At 38.8% G+C, this 6,586-nt stretch overlaps 1 pseudogene; it reads right to left on the bottom strand.

The window, feature by feature from the left end:
- Positions 1-1,968: 1,968 nt before the first annotated feature.
- LOC110288320 lies at positions 1,969-6,328 on the bottom strand (annotated as a pseudogene).
- Between the last annotated feature and the right edge of the window lie 258 nt (positions 6,329-6,586).

Below are 6,586 nucleotides of genomic sequence, written 5' to 3'. Positions count from 1 at the left end.
CAGAGATTAAATCCAAATAAGAAAATTAGATCTGAAAACAGGGATATAATAAAAGATATTGAAGAAATTCAATGAATCTTTAGGTCTTACTTAAAAAACATGTACAAATCTGGAAAAATCTTAAGAAAATGGACAACTTTCTAGACAGATACCATGTATCAGAGTTAAATGAAGATAAGGTAAACTATTTAAACATCACTATAACCCCTAAAATAATAAAATCAGACATTAATATCGCCCAATTAATATATCCCAATGCTAGATGGTTTAGTTTTTCATGGTAATGAGACATATATATAGCCCCGTAATATTTAGCCTATTGAGCAGGTCTTCTTGGGCATTCACCCACACAAAAGGTATTTGATTTCTGGTTCACCACAAAAAAAGTATATGCATTCACATCCACCATTAAATAAATCAGTATGAATAAGCAAGGATCATCTCTTGGTGAAGGATATCCTAGGGGACAGTCTTCCTTTTACTGAACAGAGCCTAAATCTCTGAAGAAGAGGGTCTTCTCCAGCCCCTCTCTATTTTGGTGCTCACACAGAATCAGACTGGTTCTGCCATCCCAGACAAAGCCTTCTCTTATCTGCCTGGCATGTGGATACCCTGAAGGTAAGTTGGGACAAGAAACCACATTTGTCCCAGACCCCTTTCTTTCCCTTTCTGGTTTGGCAAAGGAGAACACAGACTAAAGACTGCCATTAAAGACTATCTTTTGATACATCAGGTAACATGAGGCCTCTGAAACATTTAGAGCAGAGGACAGAGTAAGGATTCAGTCAGAGAAGATGTACCTAAACCTTGAGACACTTAAGGACTCAGAGAGTGGGGAGATCTCGTGGAGTAGCATGGGGTAGAGTAGGGACATCCTCATGGAGACAGGTGAGAATGTATGGGATTAGGATCAGAGACAGGGCAGACTGGGAGAGGGGTAATGATTGGAGTGTAAAGGAATATTTAATAATAATAATAGAAATAAAAATAGTAATACATTAAATTTTATCAATCGAAGCAGGAAAACGACTTTGTTCTGATTCTCCTGAGCTTAGTGCTGGCTGTACTCCATGCAGCCAGAGCAGTGAGACATAACACAGTAGCACACCTGTTTGACCCTTAGAAACCTAAGCATAAGTTCATACAATGTACATATGTATGTCTACTTTTCATTTCAAGGTTTTGTAGTATATAAATTCTCAGGTTTATGTTCATTTCTGACTTGTTAGAAAACATTGATTTTCTTTATTAATAGTATCACTTTTTCTTGAAAATCTCATATAAATACAGAATGAAATATGATCATATCTATTACCTCCTTGCCCCATCAAGCTTCCCCTGTATATGCCCTAACCTCTGAGCCATATTTTCTTTTTTCCTTCCCTTCCCTTCCCTTCCCTTCCCTTCCCTTCCCTTCCTTGTGAAATGTAACTCTGAAATGTAACTGCTGAGTAAAGTTAGGTTCCTGAAACATTAAAACATTACCTTTCTGACTTTATACAGAAAGCATATTGGTTTCCTTACAACTATTCTATAGATACTTAGTAAAATTTTCTACATGGACATTTAAAAGAACAGAACAAGAGAACAGCCTTGCATAAAGTAGGATTAGCTAGTTAGGAGAATGAGCACATTGTATTCCTGTTTTTATTTTTTATATTTCAAGATGACGGGGGTTATTTACAAATGACAGTAGAGCCTTACCTCTTTATTTTTATCTAAATAAAAGATAACTCAACATGATTTTTTTTTTTTTTTTGGTTTTTCGAGACAGGGTTTCTCTGTATAGCCCTGGCACTCACTTTGTAGACCAGGCTGGCCTCGAACTCAGAAATCCGCCTGCCTCTGCCTCCCGAGTGCTGGGATTAAAGGCGTGCGCCACCACGCCCAGCTCAACATGAATTTTTAAGAGAAAAAACATCTATATACATATAAAGGACTGCATCTTTCTTCATCATTTACTTGGAATCAGTATTGTGATGCTGTCATAGAATCAGGAAAGAGGTTGTGGTAATCTGGAAGAGGTACATATTCTGCCATTATCATTTTGTCAGCAAACCACCTGCCATGCAATGCATGGACAGGAGTAATAGCCACAGTAATAGATGGGCACTTCACATAAACACTGCCCTGGACTGAATTTTTGTCAACATTAATATGAACGATTCCTCTGTGTTTATTACATTCTCCAATGACATTAACCTCTGTATTCCATCCAGCTTCTTCTTCTGTTCTATAGGATTAAAAATGTTAGAAAGTTGGAAACACTGTTGCAAGTGGTTGAAGAGACCGAGCTGCAGCAAAAGCTGAGGCTTTGCTCTGTTGGGATAGTCCTGTTGCAAATCTGACAGCACCAAATGCCAAAGAGCCACTCATTTGTAAAACTTACACTGCAGGTGGAATCTGCAAACCAGTACCCTCTGCAAGTCTTGCCAGTAACTGAAGATGTCTAGTTGTACCCAAATCAACTCCAGTCCTTTGTAGTTCATCACTGTCAAAAAATGAACTAGTACTAGAAGCATCAGTTTTTCCAATAACATGACCAACTTTCAGTGGTCTCTCAGCTAACTCGAACCATTAAGCTGTTCCCAAGCCTTTTGGGCAAATTCTTCGTCAGAAAATGCAACAAATCCATATCTTTTAGATCAACTGGTTTCATTATTCATCAGGAGCTTAATACTTTCATCCTTCCAAAAGGTTCAAAGATCCCCCCAATGCATTTCTTCAGTTATGTTAAAATGTAATGAGCCCAAGTAAAGCCTCATAGGTCCTTTTTTAAAATTGTTTACCACTGCAGCAGCTATATCTTTTTCTGCCTGTGATGTCTGGACTATGATTGGCACTCCTAAAATTCATTGGCCAGTTAATCCATTCGGTAGAGTCACTGAACTGACATCAACAAATTCCACATAAGCAATTCCTTTGAATTTCTATCAGAAATCATCCTCACATCTCGAACCTTTTCTACTGTAGAGAACAATTCTTCCAAATCTCTTAGTGGACTTCTTGCTGCCAATTGCAAACAGAAAACTGCCCTTGCATCCCTTTCCTCAGAAGTGAGATTATCAATAGGTTCCCTCATAGGGCTCTTGTCTTTCCGGAATGGATTTTTCCTTCTCAAACATCTTCTGCTTAACACAATGTTTCCTCGGATGGTACTGTTACATTTAGGTCCGGAGTAGGGACTTCTGTAGAGGCCTCAGAAATCTTCTATCTGGACTTTGTGAGCAGGTTTGAGACCATTATCCTAGCCATATGTAAGCCAATCTTCTCCTGGCTGCCTAGGGATCAAGTTGAAGAACTTTTAGCAACTCTTTTAATCCCCATCTGTCTGGCTGTTGCCATGCTCCCACCAATATAAGGGACTGAACCTCTGAACCTGTAAGCCAAAGCAATTAAAGGTTGTCCCTTATAGGATATGCTTGATCATGGTATCTTCACAGCACTGAAATCCTAACTAGGTCTAGGTAATAAACATAAATGATTAATAAAGCAAATTTCCCACATGGCCATGTAACAGAAGAGTATAAAGATTCCTTCCTAGGGTCCATGTTTTCTCCAGTCATACACTTTTTACTTAAATAGAATTTAAAACATGACATCCCTCATGTGGTAAATGCTTCAAATCCAGTAAGAATACAATTAGTTTCCCCTAACGATGGTTCTACTAGGGAGTTACCATGTAATCATGCTGAGTAAGCAAGTGTAGAGGAAATATATTGTGCTGTGTAGGAGACCTCTGTGGGCCCTGACTTGCACTTGATTTTCATTTAATAACTCATGTTTTGTGATGTCAACTATAACCTTACTAACTAGTACATTTCCATAAGGCCTTTTATTACACCTTTTTTTTTTTTTTGGGTTAATCAGTCTTTCATTCTCTCCTGTCTCTTACCCACTTGGGAGAGAGAGGAAAGAAATCACAAGTAGGGAGGTAGGAGGTACCTGGAAGGAAAAGTGGACAGGATGGGGGAAAATGTTGGGGAGGGGAGAGTGGAACCTTATCTGGTATCGAGTGAGGAAAAAAGACTGAAAACTTGAAGACGAGCTGAAAGAATGTAAACTGGCATCTTCAGGAAATAGGAGGTTGGTGGTACCCTCCAGAATGCACCAAGACCTGGGAGGTGAGAGACTAAAACTACTCAAAGGGAGAGACCTAGATGAAATGCCACATAGTAGGGAGTGGGAAATTATAAAGCCAACAGGAAAACATCAAGTGAGGTATTAGTTTGCCATCCCACAGTCCTTTCTCTGAATCATAATTGTTCCTGTCTGAAACAGTTTAGGGATGAAAATGTAGAGAAACCTGAGGAAATGAATGTCCAGCAAAAGACCCAAAGTAGGTTCCAGCTCAAGGGGAGGTCCCAAGGCCTGAAACTTTTACTTAGGCTATAGAGAGCTCCCAAAAAGTGACATATAATGAGTTCCTCCCAAAAGACCCAACAAGCAGCTATTAAAAGAATGAATTTATGAAATTCCTAGACAAATGCATGGACCTGGAGGACATCATCCTGAGTGAGGTACCCCAATCATAAAAGAACTCATATGATATGTACTCACTGATAAGTGGATATTAGCCCAGAAAATTAGAATACCAAAGATACAAGATACAATTTGCAAAACACATGAAACTCAAGAAGAACAAAGACCAAAGTGTGGACACTTTGCCCCTTCTTAGAATTGGGAACAAAACACCCATGGAAGGGGTTACAGAGACAAAGTTTTGAGCTGAGATGAAAGTATGGACCATCTAGAGATTGCCATATCCAGGGATCCATCCCATAATCAGCCTCCAAATGCTGACACGATTGCATACACTAGCAAGATTTTGCTGAAAGGACCTGGATATAGTTGTCTCTTCTGAGGCTATGCTAGAGCCTGACAAACACAGAAGTGGATACTTACAGTCAGCTATTAGATGGAACACAGTACCCCAATGGAGGAGCTAAAGACAGTACCCAAGGAGCTAAAGGGTTCTGCAGCCCTATAGGTGGAACAAAAATATGAACTAACCAGTACCCCAAGAACTCATGTCTCTAGTCGCATAAGTAGCAGAAGATGCCCTAGTCGGCCATCATTGAGAAGAGAGGCCCACTTGTCTTGCAAAATTTATATGCCTCAGTATGGAAACAGGCTAGGGCCTAGAATTCGGAGTGGGTGGGTAGGGAATGGGGGGGAGGGTCTTGGGGACTTTTGGGATAGCATTTGAAATGTAAGTGAAGAAAATACCTAATTAAATATAAATTAAATAAATAAACAACAAAAGAAAGAAATAGTCATATTTAGTTATTTGCACCAAACAAATGGAAAGAAGAAGCTGATCCTTCTTGTTCAATTAGGAAGGCTGAAAGAAGCTGAGAAGAAGGGTGATCCTGTAGGAGGGACAACAGTCTTAAATAATCTGGATCCAGAGATTTCTCAAATAGTGAACCACCTAAGAGACAGCATACAACACCTTATAAGAGGCTTTGAGTAAACATAGAGTGTAGGTCTTACATGGTCTTTGCTCATTTAGAGATGAGGCACCTAACCCTCAAGAAAATGGAGGCCTCAGCGAATTTAGAGTTCATGTTGTGTGTGGGTGGCTTCATCCTCATGGAGATATGGTGGGGTGGGGAAGAGGTATGTGATATGGAGCAGTTGGAAGATGGATGGGAGGTATGGAGGATAAAATATGGAGTGTAAAAAATAAATTATAAATAAAATAAAATAAAATAAAATTCAAAAACATAAATTGAACAACAACTCTAAAATGAAATTTGAACCCTAGTACTGTAGAATAGGTATCACAGTGAGAAAAGTGCCTGGATATTGAGCTTGCAAAATTGGGTTTAGTTGCTATTCTGGAATCCAGGTAAAAACTCTGGACATGGTACATTCCTGTACTCTTAATAATGAGAACACAAAGACATGTATGATCCTTACTAATGGTGATCAGTCAGCTTACTCTACTTGGAATCTTTGTTATACAAAAAAGTTATACTGCATTATCTAAGAATGTCTGACTAAACTTGATCTCTGACATTATATCCGCGCCTTTATATCCCTAAATGTAAATGTACCTAAACTAACACACACATACAGCCCCCACACACATATTCTCCTTTCAATCATCGCTAGAATTTATGAATATTTTTCAGAATTCTTTCATTCTTTTTGTCCTGGATATACCCTTTGTGGCTAGATTAAAAATTGACAGGAATAGAGACACAAACCTGTCAGTTTCTGTTAATATACCTTATCTACCATCACTAAATTTGTTTTTATAGCCTTCTGAAACTTACCTCATTGACATCTCCAGAAAGTATGACTTGGGAACAATGCTCATTTAATTAGTTCAACTTCAATTGTATAAGTGCCAGTCTTAGCAATTCTCACTGTTTTCCCCTTCTCTTTCAAGGCATGAAACCACCAAATTACTGCCTCTTGCTTCATGAGTCACCCTCAATGAACAAAAATATCATTATGATTGAAGTTCCTGTTTTATCCTGGCATGATATCATTACCAGCATGCCAGCACTGGAGAGGTTGACATAGGAGGATTGTCAGTTTTATCTCAGTCAGAATAACACAGTAAGATAGATTG

Source organism: Mus caroli, unplaced genomic scaffold, assembly GCF_900094665.2.
Source record: "Mus caroli unplaced genomic scaffold, CAROLI_EIJ_v1.1 scaffold_11042_1, whole genome shotgun sequence".
NCBI classification, from domain to species: domain Eukaryota; kingdom Metazoa; phylum Chordata; class Mammalia; order Rodentia; family Muridae; genus Mus; species Mus caroli.
The sequence above is the reverse complement of the archived record's forward strand: the minus strand, read 5'-3'. Positions and strand labels throughout refer to the sequence as shown.